Consider the following 15,412-nt stretch of genomic DNA (forward strand, 5'->3'; position numbering starts at 1 on the left):
TTGTAGTTACCTTTATTTAATTCGAACACCTTTACACCTGATTCCGGCTTCTTCCTCTCAAACTGCAGGGTAAATTCCATAATTTGTGGTCACTGCTCCATCACCTTAAACTCCCTAATCAATTGTGCCTCACTACACATCACCAAATCCAGAATTGTCTGTTCCCAAGTCCGCTCTGTCACAAGCTGCTTCAGAAATCCATCTCTTCGACATTCCACAAATTCCTTTTCTTGGGATCCACTACCGACCTGATTTTCCCAGTCCACCTGCATGTTGAAGTCCCACATGATTATTGTAACATTGCCTTTTGTATTGGCCTTTTCTATCTCCTGATTTATTTTCTGCCCCTCATTCTCTCATAATCCTCATCACTACCCTCACACTGTACTTTGCCCTTTACCTCCGCCAATCATTCCCGACGTTTACGTTTGAAGGCCAGTTTCCGATGTTCAAAGTCTCTCAATTTTTACTTATCTCTTCCTCTTGTCTCCTTTTTTCCTTTTGCCTGCAATTCAGATCGTTTTAATTATTTTGCATGCTGTTCCTCCCTTTCCTTTTGCCAGTAATTCAAAGAGTTTTAATTATTTTTCATATTTCAGTCAGTTTCATTTGTAAATGAATTCCCGCCATTTCCAACGATTCTGATTGTGCTTCTGACAATTCCAAATGCGTTCGCCACAATTATCTCTCCTTTCCGTACTCTGTCAGGCAATGTCAACTGCAATGTATTTCCTAATTCCAAAATCTTTGCCTTACTCACTTTCTGTAAGGTAACTTGCTGACTTCCTCCAGCTGCAGAAATTTCTGAGCCTCTGAAAGAGCCATTAATCCAAACCGCACTCGCTATTTAAACTTGAATACAACATCTGAAAAGAAAACACAAATCTGCGCACCACGCACTGTCTTTGAGTTCACTCATCCCAAATCAATCAAGAAATACAGATTTCAATCCCGGAGCCCCCAATTCTTATCAGTAAGGTTGGATACTTCCAGGTGTTCCATGAAGCTCGACTGACCTGTTACGCTTTACCTTGAATTTGGCTGGAAGGAGCACGAAAGGTTTTACTTCAGGTGTCAGTCACCTGACCCACGAGAACATTTTATTCAAAACAAAGTTTAATTGAGATTATTGTTGACATGTATAGTAAGACAATTAGCAAGAACTTTTAACAATTACAAACAAGAAACACAACAACCACGATAATGTACAACTCCGAAGGAACTATCTCTCGTGTGTTCTAACCAAAGCCAACATCCAATCCACAAAACCCTCCAAATCACCACAATACAGTGGAGGTTAATGCCTACTTATTCCACGTGACCAGCCTCCTGGGTTGAATGCTCATAATCCCTTGAGAAGAAACTCTGAATAGGTTGTAATCGAATCTGCTTGTCAAAACACAGCTTTATAAAAAGAGAAGGACAGGGAGAGGGATAGAGAGATTGCTTCTTGGCTTCCTGCTAAACAGCTTCCCAAAACAAAACTAAATGACCAAAAGGAAAAATAAAACTATCACCTGATTGCCACAGCTTCACTCCACCTCCATATAAGCGGCATGATGTAAAATAATTCTTAAAGGTACACTCACATGACAACATTAACACTCACGCTTTCAACTGAACACTCCCCGTTACCGCAACACTCTCCCTCTCACATCAACACTATCCTGTCACTTTAACACACACCCTCATCACAACACAACCCCGCTCACCTCAATACTCCCCTTCCCTCTAACAATCTCTATCACACAGACATCACATCCTTTTTCCACAACGCTATCTGTCTCAACTCAACACTATCCATCTCACATCGAAATTCTCCCCCTCACATCCGAATTCACCACCTGCGACCCACATCTCCCTTATCTCAAAACCCACCCCTTCTGATGTCAGCGACCACTCTTATCGAAACACTCACCACTCTGCTTAATACTCCCCCTCACACATGAACATTTCTCCTCTCAGCTCGAAATGCCGCCTTATATGAACACTGCCATGCTTCAATGGAACCATGTCCGTCTGATGCCAAAACTCCCCTTCTCACCGCAACACACCCACCCATCAAAAATACTTCCCCTCAACTCAGCACTCTCCACCACCTCAACACACTTTCCCAAACCTCAACACACATTCCCCTCACTGCAACGCAACCTCTCTCATCGCAACAGGCCAACGCTCATCTCAACACACAACTTCTCAAATCTACATTCTCCCACTCAGGTCAACATCACCCCTCTCACCAGAACACCCCCTATCAGCTCAACACTCCCCCACTCAACACAACCCACCCCCTCCCAACTTAATATCCTTAAACCTCACATCAGTCCTCCCTGTTCACATCTACATTGCCCCACGCACCACAACTCTACCCATCTCATCTCCACACTCTCCATCCAGCTTTGCACTCTCACCTCAAGATCCCCAAGAGGTAAATCTCCCGTCCCACAACACATGGGAGTTGGAGCGGGCGGGCACAGACCATGCAAAGATCCCATTAATTCTGGCGGGATTATCTGATTTTGGGGTGAGCGCGGAGGACAACTCGAGCCCTGCCTCAACTCAACATTCTCCCTTCTCATGTCAGCTCCCGCTTCTCATCTCAGCCCTCTGCCTCACCGCAGCTCCCACCATCTTACCTCAACTTTCCCTCTCTCAATTCAACAATCCACTCTCATCTCATCACTCTCCCTCTCACTTCTACACGCCCCTTTCCCTTCAACAATCTCCATCTCTCACATCAAACAATTTCCTTTCATCTTTACATTCCCCCGTCAGGTCGACGGTCTCACTTTCAAATCCATAGTCCCCCTCGAAGCTCAATAATCTCCGTCTCGCCTCAACACTCCCATAATCACCCCAACACTGTCTATCTCTGATCCACTCTCCTCCTTCAGACCTCAAAAATCTAGCAACTCATCTCAACTGTCTCCTCACATCTCAACACTGACCCACTTCTCAGCATTTTTCACCCTCACCTAATCATTCCCATTTCACTCAACATATCCCCCTCCTCATAATGCTCCCCCTCTCATCAACATTCTCCCTCCAACCTCAGCACAATCCCTGGCCTCAACAGCCCCCTTTCCCTCTCACCTCCACATCCCCCTTTACCTTTCCCCTCTTCATACCCCTTTCCCTCTCACCTCAATATCCCCCTTTCCCTCTCACCTCAACATCCCCCTTCCCCTCTCAGCTCAACATCCCCCTTTCCCTCTCACCTCAACATCCCCCTTTCCCTCTCCCTCAGCATCTCTCTTTCCCTCTCACCTCAACACCCTCCTTTCCATCTCACCTCAACATCCCCCTTTCCATCCCACCTCAACATCCCCCTTTCCCTCTCACCTCAATATCCCCCTTTCCCTCTCACCTCAGCATCTCCCTTTCCCTCTCACATCGACATCCTTCTTTCCCTCTCACATGACGACTCCACCGCTGCACACCCCTCTCACACTCACACTCCAACCCCTACACACCTCCCCCTCTCGGAAACGATGCAGAGTGAAGGTACATGGGGACAATAAAAACATTTGTTAAGTAGTGGATAGCTCGTATCTGAAAGGCAGTGTCTGATCATGAGCCGTAAGCACATTAAATCAAGAATTTCAAGAGGAAATGGGAAGCTGAAGGGTAACTATTTTCAGAATTACGAGATGAGAGACAAATCAAATGAGCCAAGATCTTATCAACTGGATGACCAGTCTCGAGGGGCTTAATGTTTTCCTACAGGGAGGTAGGCTTGTCCTCCACTCCCGCCCCCCCCCCCCCTCCGCCCACCCCCACGACTGTACTTCCAAAAGAATGCTTGATGGATAAGTGCAGGGGCAGAGTCCTGTGTCTAATTGGTGCTGTATCTGACCTGAGAGAGATGCATAAACACAGTGTAGAGTGAGATGGAATCTGTATGCAATCGCTCATTCGACACAAACTCTCACCAGCTCCCAAACCTCAACACCAATCTTCTCATCACTACCTACTCAATTACATCACTAAATTCCTTTTATTATCAATATATACCCAGGTGGATGCCTGACCTCAGTACTACTGCCATTACCCTCCAGGTACATCTCCGACTTCATTTTTAATATCCACAGACAAACAAATGCAACACTCACCTCATTCTCACTGCTTAGTCCTTGGAACCTCCACATTACAACATCGATTAAGGACAACACAGCAAAAGTGTTGCACAAACTGTCTCAAACACTTTTAAGAATTCCTTCAATGTTTCTGATTCTCGGCTCATATGAACAACATAAAGATTGAATTCAGGACTAAGTCTCTTCCTCACGAATACACTTGGTTTACCTAATTGCTGAAGAGAGCATCTATTTCAGGTCAAGCAGAGGTGGCAGTGTGGGAGCATGAATATCAGAATTTATGCTCCCACAAATAAATATCAGAATTATCTGTATCAATATCTGACTTCTCCATAACGCTTGCTACGTTGTTTTTGGCCAATTATTAGCAGTCGGTCCAAACTGATATAGCTGATTCCAGCTCCGGAAAGAGGTCAGAAATTATGTGGAGGGAAAGGAGATCTTGGGATCATTTATTTGGATAGAAACAATGGAATATCCCCCATTAACAGCGACTTTGCATGTCAGCGTTAAACAAGAGGGCTTACATTCCCAGACCTGCTCAAAACTCTAACATCACTCAGTGACCGAAAGCATCATTCAGTTGCTGGGGATTGGTTTGCTGAATTCAGCGGAATATATATCTGTGGAAATCATAAAGCTGCATTTTGTGACCTTATACAACTTAATGGAAAAAAAAAATTTCTAAAGCCGCTTCTTCTACTCACTGGAAGGAAAAGAAGGGCCACAATTACTGAGATCTCAAGGTGAAGAACATTAATTCCAGTCACTGAACGGCAGCATTAACCCTTTTAGAATCCAAATCTTTTTATACACGTTGACACGCATCTAATATCTTTATTTTAAATCTCGTCATGTACTTGTCATCATATGACAAAGGTTTAAGGTGTGTGGGGAAAAGTTTAGAGGAGATGCACGATGCACGTTTTTTACACAGAGGATGGTGAATGTCTGGAACGCGCTGCCCGGGGAGGTGGTGGGAGCAGGTACAATAGCGGCATTTAAGGAGCAACTAGACAAGTACATGGATAGGATGGGAATGAAAGGATACGGACTCTGTGAGTGCATACGGTTTTAGTTTAGGCAGGTATCATGTTCGGTGCAGGCTTGGAGGGCCGAAGGGCCTGTTCCTGTGCTGTACTGTCCTTTGTTCTTTGAAGGCTGAGTTGTACTCAATAAATAGGAGTCTGGCACAGTTGTCCTTGTTACCTAGCTGTTCCAGGGTTGAGCGCAGGGCCAGGGAGATGGTGTCTGTTGTGGACTGGTTGTGGTGGTAGGCTAACCAGAATGGATCCAGGCAATCTGGGAGGCTAGAACTGATTTGTGCCATGAATAACCTTTCAAAACACTTCATAATGATTTTGAATTGATTTGGTTTGATTTGTTATTGTCACATACATTTGCATACAGTGAAAAGTGTTGTTTCTTGCGCGCTATACAGACAAAGCATACCGTTCATAGAGAAGGAAAGTGAGAGAGTGCAGAATGTAGTGTTACAGTCATAGCTAGGGTGTAGAGAAAGACCAACTTAATGCAAGTTCTTCAATTCAAAAGTCTGACGGCAGCAGGGAAGCAACTGATCTTGAGTCGGTTGGTACCTGAGCTCAGACTTATGTGTATTTTTCCTGAGGGAAGAAGGTGGAAGAGAGAATATCCGAGGTGCGTGGGGTCCTGAATTATGCTGGATGCTTTGCTGAGGCAGCGGGAAGTGTAGACAGAGTCAATGGATGAGAGGCTGGTTTGAGTGACGGATTGGGCTACATTCACGACATTTTGTAGTTCCTTGCGGTTTTGGGCAGAGCAGGAGCCATCGCAAGCTGTGATACAACCAGAAAGAATGCTACCTATGGTGCATCTGTAAACGTTGATGAGAGTCGTAGCTGACATTCCAAATTTCCTTCGTCTTCTGAAAACGTAGAGGCGTTGGTGGGGGTTTCTTAACTCTCGTGTTGGCATGGGGGGACCAGGACAGGTTGTTAGTGATCTGGACACCTAAAACATGAAGGTCTCGACCCTTTCTACTTTGATGGATGGATGTCAGAGCCAGTGGAAGATCGTCATTAAGGCACGCTGCTTGTTTTATCTTTGCTACTGGGATAATCGCCGTCTTCTTGAAGCAGATAGGGATCTCAGATTGTTGCAAAGAAAGTTTGAAGATGACGGTGAATACCCCCGCCAGCTGATCCACGCAGGGTGTGACTGTTCATCTGTGTCCGGCATCCGGGCCAGTCACTTTCCATGGGTTGACTTTCGAGTGCGCTGTTCTGACATCTGCAATGGCGATCTCAGATGCAGTTTGATCCGAGGCTTCTGGGGTGGAGAGCATGCTCTTACTGACCTCATGCTTAACACGGGCAGAGAACGCATTGGGCTTATTAGAAATGGGTGTGTTGAAGCCAGCGATTTTACTTGCCTTCATCTTGTAGCCTGCTATGTCTTGCAGACCTTGGCATAGTCGATGGGGGTCTGTGTGGCTAGCATGGGACACTAGCTTGGTCCGGTGTTGGCTTTTGGCATCTTTGATGGATCTGTGCAGATCGTATCTGGCTTTCTTGTATAGATGTGGAGATGCCGGCGTTGGACTGGTGTAAACACAGTAAGAAGTTTCACAACACCAGGTTAAAGTCGAACAGGTTTATTTGGTCGCAAATGCCACTAGATTAAGGCAAAAGGCCTGTTTCTGGGCTGTAATTCTCTATGCTTCAATGGTTTTATGGCAAGAACTTTAACAACAGTTCGTTAAAGTCCAACATGTTTTTTGGTAGTGTAAGGGAAATTGTACTGGATATTGTATGAGTTTAGTATGGAATTCAGATTCATAGGTTTTAGTGAAATGATATAGCAGATTTAGGTGAGTAGTGAGATGGGTATATAACCTAAAATAACTTCGTGTGACCTAATATAATCAAGTGTAGTCGATATGATCAAAGTGGAGAAACTAGAGAAGTAATATAGCAATCACTAATTAAGGAAAGCAGACAATAGTCACTTAAGAAAACAAGGAAGACTGCTCGGTGGTTCAACTTAATAGTGGACTATAAACCAGCAGAGAGAATGTCTTTTCTGCTAAACACATTAGTGGACCATAAATCAGCAGGGGGATGTCTTTTCTTCTAAACACATTCGCCTTAGCTTACAAAACCACGATTATTATACAAACAGAAAAGTTCAGATAAGAGCAAGAGTTATAACCACCATGGTTTAAGAAACGAAGAGATATAACAGGGAACGACCAAATGTAAAGAAAACAGATAAAGGGTCAACTAAAATTAATGGTGGCCAAAGAAAGATAGGGCTGTAGGGTAAGATAACAACCAAGGACAGGCTGTAAAAGGGAGAGGAGGATCTTGAGATATGAGGCTGAAATGTACATAAAAGAGTGTAAGCCCAAGGGCTCTTTGGAGTGTTCCGGACGTTCCCGACTTTATCTCTTGTGCTGAGAAATAAAGTCTATTGCTTGGAAGATCGCTGCTCAGACTCTCTGTTTTAATTGATGTGAATAAATTGTCGTCCTGGGGAACCACGACAAAATTGGCGCTGCTTAGCAGGGTTAGTGAGAGATCGCCCAGAAAAGCATCTGGAAGGAGTAGCGGAGACGGTGGTCCGACCGGAACCGAGAAGTCCCCAGCCGGCCTTCTGTCAACAAGGTAAGCAGACTTGCATGCATGTAAATCCTTGTTGTCAGAAAGGGGTTTTCTCGAGGCCCGGTGCGCCCGGCTCTCTGCTGGTCCTGGATCTCCCCAACCCAAAAAGATATCCTGCACAGGTAAAACCAAATTGTGTAAAAATTTTGAGAGACTGAGTCTGATCCGAAGAGCAGAATTTTTGCATGCAAAAGCGCGCTGCGAATACTGTATTGTCTGTGAATGGGTAAAAAGTGAGACGGGAAAAAGGCCGAAAGCTAAAGTAATGCAATTAGGTTAAGTCAAGCGGTTTGGAGCGGGTTTTTCAGGTCACGACTTGCCCAGAAGAGAGTAAGTGTGGGAAAACCTGCCAGTCCAAACCTACCCAGGACCTCGGGTAAGGGACGTCAACCGAGAGGGAGAGAGATCAGTGAGAGATCGCTCTCTGACCTAATACAGTAGTCAAAAGCACAGGAGTGGATTTTAAGCACAGGAAAGGGGAGTAGCAGCTAGAATAGAGGAAGTAAAAGACCAATTTGAACAAACTGGTCTGAGGTAACAGCGTGGAGAACAGAAATAAGAGGAGAGTCGGAACATAGGTAGGGTAATAACTAACAACTTGGAAAGATTACCCTGACAAAACTGCCTGGTGACAAGATTGAAAATAACTAATCTTTGAATAATAACAAAAACGGAAGCAACACTGGATTGGAAAAAGATTACACACATAATTAACTTAGAGGAGATAAAGAATGAGTGGCCGTATGTAAATTGGGAAAGAGTAGTCGATAGGAATTGGATAGACGAAATAAAATTGGAAACCCTAGAGAAATTAATAAAGGGATCTGACCGATACAGGATTCTTATACACATAGACGAGCAAGTGAAAACCTACTACCCTCTGGCCCGGGAGAGGAAGATAGTGCCGGGACAGGGGACTACGGGGAAGTGGATATCAGGACCCCGGTTAGAATTACAGATATTGGCAAAAGAAATCCAAAGGAAAGGTAAACAGGGGACTGAGCACGGAAAAACAATACAGCAAGTAATAATCACTGTAATACCTAACTCTGACAGACTAAGTGACAAAAATTGTGACAGTGATCCAAAAAGACGAGTAATGGCGCACCAAGTTAAGACACCAGTGGAGATATTAGGGGATAAGTTCCCAGCCCTTAGGGGAGATATAGAACACGTCTCTAAAAAATGGGCCAAAAGAACAAATAAGACCAATACACAGTGGCCGGAGGAAGGCACATGGTCCATAGAGAGGTGTGAGGACCAGAAGGGAATGATAAAGAACTATAAGATTAAGGATAAATCGAGCAAAAGAAGGGAGAAGCGAGAAAAGGAGTTAGAGATATTAGCCCTATTCCAACAAGAAGGGAAAGAGAGAAGAGGGGTATGGAGGGGAGGTAGAATGCAGATGCCAGTACAACTTGAGGAAAAAGCAAAATTGGAAGATCCAAACGTAGCCCCACCCCCATACTTAGAGAAACAGAGCTCCACGGGACTGTACCCAGTTATATCAGGCACAATGAATTTTGAGGGAGAATATGACATAGAACAGATGACGAAGGAGGGAAGGGCACAAAGGGAGAGAGAAAAGAGACAAGATATAGAGAGATGGAAGGAGAAACAGAAGAGAGTAGTGAAGACGAAGGGAGGCAATCAGTGTTAGGGGTGCAAAGAAAATCAAGGCGGGAAAGGCACCCACCTGTAAAGTTTCCAGATGTGGATAGGAGAGGGAAAAGGGTATTCCCGGTGATTCTGAAGGGTGGCAGACCGCAGTATATCCCTTGGTCAGGTCAGGATTTGCCTAATTTAATTAATGAATTACCCAATATTTTGGATGGGGCTGGAAGGTGGATTGGACAGTTGGAGGCAGGGATGGTGGGAAAAAGGATGGCACTGGGCGACATCAAAGCTCTCCTGACAAAGGTGCTAGGAATGGACCAAATGGCGGAAGTAATGAGACGTGCTGGCATCCCGACCGCAGCTTATGACCCAGCGGTGGATGGGATACTAATGGACCAGTACCGCCAAGACATCTGGCAGGCACTGCGGGATATGTACCCCAATCGAATGGATGTAAAAACCCTAAAGGGAGAGCCACTGGGTGAGGAGGAGAATGCAGCTGTGTATGTGGAGAATCAATTAAAAAGGTGGAGAAGGGACACGGAGAGGGACATTTTAATAGACCCACTGACCAACTCCATGTTCCGGGCTGCAATCCTAGAGGGCTTGCCAGCCCCAGCTAAGACAAGGCTGGAGGAAGTGGTGGGCTTGGACTCAAAAAATTACCGAGAGTTTGTGGATTATGTTGCCCATGCAGTAGAGAGACATCGCAAAGATGAAAAGAATGCAGACAAACAGCTGAAGGAGGTACAACGTAAACTCCTTCAGGCACAGTTGGAGGAGATCAAAAGCAAGGATAAACTGAAGGCAAAAGAGGATCTCGCACCCAGAAAAATAGCACCAATGATGGTGGAGCAAAAGCCAGAGGAAATACCTGCACTAATCAAAGGGGGGAGCGGAGATGGAGGCCAGCCCGTCATAACCTATAACATTTCTGCCTTCCCACTGTCCATGAACCCAGGAGCCTATGGCCTAAATTATCAAAACCCATACGCCCTGCAAAGTCAGACTGACTGGAATAGAAATGGGAAAGGACAGGGAGGTGGTAGGTCACCCTATCAGAATCAGAGAGGACAGGGACAGGTTAATCATCAGACTCCGAGACAGGGACCACTGCCTGGCCCTTCAGGTGTGTGTTGGGGGTGCGGGGAGGCAGGGCACATAAAAAGGAATTGCCCGCGGAATTTCCCCAGACAGGGAGAAAACCAGCAGCAGACAGGCCAACAACTGATCCAAGGGTCGCCAAACAGCATCCCGATGTTTCAAGGGCCGGTAAACCATCAGAATTCCCCATAGGGAGGCCCAGAGAACCCCGAAATGGTAGGACAGTACGTACAGATAACAGAAACTGCAGAGCAGGAACCTATAGTTAACGTTAGAGTAGGAGGGATCGAGGTCCCCATGATGATAGACACCGGCGCCACATGTACGTGCATACAAACGAAATATGCGGATCACTTACCATTGTCAAACCAGTTTGTAAAAACTGTGGGGTTCTCGGGGAAAGTAACATTAGCCCGAATGACGACGCCGGTGCCTGTTACCATTGGAAATAAGACAACCCATGTACCTATTTTAGTATGTGATAAAACTCCTTTAAATCTATTGGGAAGGGATGCAATCCTAGGTTTAGGACTGAAATTAGAATGCACTGAACAAGGAATTGATTTGATGGGAATGTATCCACTTGAAATACCAGGAAAGGAAGGGGTTAATGTATATTGGTTGGGAGATATAGAGGAACAAGTTAAAAAACAGATATGGGAAGTTTGGGGAAAGCTTATAAACACTTGGGTTCCACAAGCCAAATGGCCAAGAACAGAATTACACAGTACAATGATATTTGATGAAGGGCAAGAACCTGAGATACAGGAAAAATGGGAAAGGGAGGCAGGACGAGAACAGGAAATAAAGTCAGGAAGTATTTTAATCGGACTAGAGGGAGTAGCCCTCACCATTGTTAGGAATGAATGGGTTAACAAATGGTTCTCTGTATCTGGGGCGGAGCCACATGTCACATTGAAAGTGAATCCGAGATACAGATCAAAAGACCTAGGACCAATGGTGTTGAGAGCACAAGATTTAGAATTTGTCCAGACAGACAATGTAGATATTTGGACGTCCAGCAATGGACAAATGACGAAAATAATTTTGGATGTTAAAATGCTTGGGAAACCGAAGCAGATAACAATAGGAGTGCAAATCGAGAAACAGGAACTGGAGTGGAGAGAGAGGTTAGAGCAGGATTTGAACTCCCTCCCGCAGGAGTTGTGGTCCAGACAGGACACGGATGTAGGGAGGGTCAAAAACGCTAATCCAGTTGAAGTCAGATTAAAGACAGGATGCCAGGGGCCGTATAGGCCGCAATACCCAATCAAGACAGAAGCAATTGAAGGAATTAGAGGGACGATTAAGGGATTGATAGAAGCAGGGGTATTAAAAGAAACCCGGAGCAGGTGTAACACACCGCTACTACCAGTGAAAAAGGCGGACGGAGAAAAATGGAGATTGGTGCATGACCTAAGGGCAATTAATGAGGTAGTGGAAGATATGCCAGCAGAGGTTCCAAACCCTTATACCTTGATGACAAATATACCACCTGAAAGTAGATGGTTTACTGTAATAGACCTATGTTCGGCATTTTTTAGTGTGCCACTAGCTCAAGAAAGTCAGTATCTCTTTGCATTTACGTACGAGGGGAAACAATACACATACAATAGGATGCCCCAAGGATTTAAACATTCCCCACATGTATTCAATCAGGTGTTGAGAGCAGATTTAGAAGGAATACAGTTGGAAGGAACACTGATACAATATGTGGATGATTTATTATTATGCACAGGAACACAAGAACAGTGCAGGAAGGATAGTTTAAAACTATTGAAAAGGTTAGCAGAAGGGGGTCATAAAGTTTCCAGGAAAAAGCTGCAGCTGTGCCAGAAAAAGGTAGAATACTTGGGAAGAGAAATATCAGCAGGACAGAAGGAGATAGCTTCACAGCAAATAGAAGCAGTACTAAAAGTTCCGAAACCACAGACGGTGGGACAAATGATGACATTTTTGGGAATGACAGGATTCAGTTCAGAATGGGTGGAAAGCTATGCCGAAAAAACGCAGGCACTACGAAAGATAATGAAGGAGGCAGGGTGTGACGAATTAAAAGCCAAACTAAAATGGGATAAAGATGCTTCAGGCGCATTTGAAAATGTGAAGAGAGAAATGGCACAGGCACCAGCCTTGGCTTTACCGACCTATGACAAACCCTTTGACTTATTTGTGAGTAACAGAGAAGCCGGATTTGCTACAGCAATGTTAATGCAGGAAAATTGCAAGGGGAGACGAAGGCAGGCTGTAGCATATTACAGTACCAAGCTAGACGACGTAGCAATGGGATACCCTCCGTGCTATCAAGGCCTGGCAGCAGCTTGGTGGGCGTACGAAAAGGCAGCCACGGTCACAATGGGATATCCGATAAACATACATGTATACCATAAGGTAGCTGAATTGATTGAGCAAGGAAAATTTGTGCTGACACCTGCTAGGATCCATCATTATCGAATGCTAACTACATTTCCAGATATCACGATAATAAAGTGCAACAGAGTAAATCCAGCTGATTACATGCCATTACCTCATGAAGGAGAAGAACATGAATGCTTAAGAGAAGTAAAAACATTTATGAAACTGAGGAAAGATTTAAGAGCAGAGGGACTAGTGACAGAAGGGAAAAGGATACTGTATGTAGATGGCTCATGTTACAGGGATCACTTAGGAAACCACGCAGGCTATGCCATAGTTGAACAGAAAGGGGAAACACTTGAAGTCATAGAAGCAGAGAAATGTGAACAGCCCTGTTCAGCCCAACTGGCAGAACTTAAAGCATTGACCAGAGCATGTGAGCTAGCAAACGGGGAAGCATTGGAAATTTATACTGATTCGGCCTATGCCCACGGGGTCTGCCATCTGTTTGGGGCAATATGGAAGCAAAGGGGATTTATGAAAAGCGGAGGAGGACCAATACAACACGAAGGTCAAATCAGGGCTTTAATAAGGGCCATGATGGGTCCAAGGGAATTAGCCATAATTAAGTGTCAGGCGCATAAAAAGGGAGCAGACAGCATCACACAGGGAAACACCAAAGCCGACAAGGCAGCTAAAGAAGCGTCAGGATGCATTGAGGCTACGATAGCCCCAGTAGAAATAGCAAGGCCGCACCCAGGGCCAGGTACGGGGGATATCGAACCTCATATCACATTAGAGGATGTAGCACAGTTAAAGGAGGAAACCTCTGTAGCTGAAAAGGCAATGTGGAAAGATAGAGGAGCACTACAGGGACAACAGGACAGGATATGGAGAAATGGGGAGGGATTAGTCATAGCACCCACATCATTACTAACCGTACTAATTAGCGAAGCGCATGGAGTGGACCACTGTGCAAGAGGAGAAGTGGCTAGAAAGATCAAGAAGGAAGGATTCTGGTCACCATACCTGCAAAACTCGATTGACTACATACTAAGTCAGTGTGAGGTGTGTGCTCAGAATAACATCAGGAAGGGCATTACTGCCCCAATAGGGCATATACCCATTCCTGAAGGACCATTTAAACATCTATGCATGGACTATGTGGATATGGGAAAGGTGGTAAGAGGGAAAAGATACATGCTAGTGATTATTGATAGATTCAGCAGATGGATAGAAGCAACGCCATCCAAAGATCAAGGATCTGGAACGGTGATTAACTTCCTGTCAAAAGAAATTATCCCAAGATTTGGCATACCCACGCAATTAAGTTCAGACAATGGATCTGCTTTTATAGGAAGGGCACTGAGAGAGACACTCTCGGCACTCCGAATAAAGCAGAAGTTTGGATGCGTATATCACCCTCAATCCCAAGGAATGGTGGAGAGAGCAAACGGGACCCTTAAGGCTAAAATAAGCAAAATTTGCAATGAAACAGGGAAAAACTGGATAGATGCTCTGCCATTGGCTCTAATGCAATACAGGAGTCAGGAAAACAGAATCACACATTTGAGCCCACATGAAATGATGACAGGAAGAGTAATGCCGGTACCTAAGATCAGGGGATCAGGAGGTCCTACGCTAGAATGTTTAGATCAAAGCACAAAAGAATATATACAACAATTAACTGTTATACATAGAACTATATTTGAACAGGAAAAAGCCAAGGAGGAGGAGAATCCGGTAACAGAACATCAGATCAAGCCTGGAGATCGAGTATACATCAGAAAGTTCCGGAGACGTTGGAACGAACCGAGACGAGAAGGACCGTTTGAAGTCACCAAAGTGTCTCCCACGGCGTTGCAAGTAGAAGGCAGTACACTGTGGTATCACTTGAACCATTGTACCAGAACAGTACCAGGGGTAGGGGAGAGAAGGGAAATTGAAGAAGTACACAGAGTGGATAGAGGTGATAGCGAGGAAGAAATAGAAATACACGGGGAGAATCGTGGGGAGGAGGAACAGAGCCAAGGAAGAACAAAAAGAATAGAGGATGATGAAAGTAGTTCTGTACATGAGCTGGCTGATGATACAAATGCCCAGCCTGAGCCTATTAGTCAAGGTGCCGAGGGAGGTGAGGACAGGGAAGGGGCCCCATTCCCCACCTGGGACTTGGAAACTATTTCCCTTAGGGACTTCCGTGACCCATAGAAAAGGAGAATGGGATACAGAAGACATAAGGGTGCAGAATCAGGAAGATAGAGTATTAAGACGAACAAAACGTGAACGATTAGTGAGCACAAATACTATTTGGGGAAAAGCGCAGAAAAACAAATGGTGGAAATGGGCAAAGTATACAGTAAGAAGTTTAACAACACCAGGTTAAAGTCCAACAGGTTTATTTGGTAGCAAAAGCCACACAAGCTTTCGAGGCTCTGAGCCCCTTCTTCAGGTGAGTGGGAATTCTGTTCACAAACAGAACTTATAAGACACAGACTCAATTTACATGAATAATGGTTGGAATGCGAATACTTACAACTAATCCAGTCTTTAAGAAACAAAACAATGGGAGTGGAGAGAGCATCAAGACAGGCT

At 44.8% G+C, this 15,412-nt stretch overlaps 1 protein-coding gene across 1 annotated transcript in view; it reads right to left on the reverse strand.

The window, feature by feature from the left end:
- The window catches only part of LOC144483173 (uncharacterized), a 950,558-nt gene that overhangs the window by 881,825 nt on the left and 53,321 nt on the right, over positions 1-15,412 (reverse strand).

The sequence above is a fragment of the Mustelus asterias genome, unplaced genomic scaffold (assembly GCF_964213995.1).
Source record: "Mustelus asterias unplaced genomic scaffold, sMusAst1.hap1.1 HAP1_SCAFFOLD_47, whole genome shotgun sequence".
Lineage (NCBI taxonomy): Eukaryota > Metazoa > Chordata > Chondrichthyes > Carcharhiniformes > Triakidae > Mustelus > Mustelus asterias.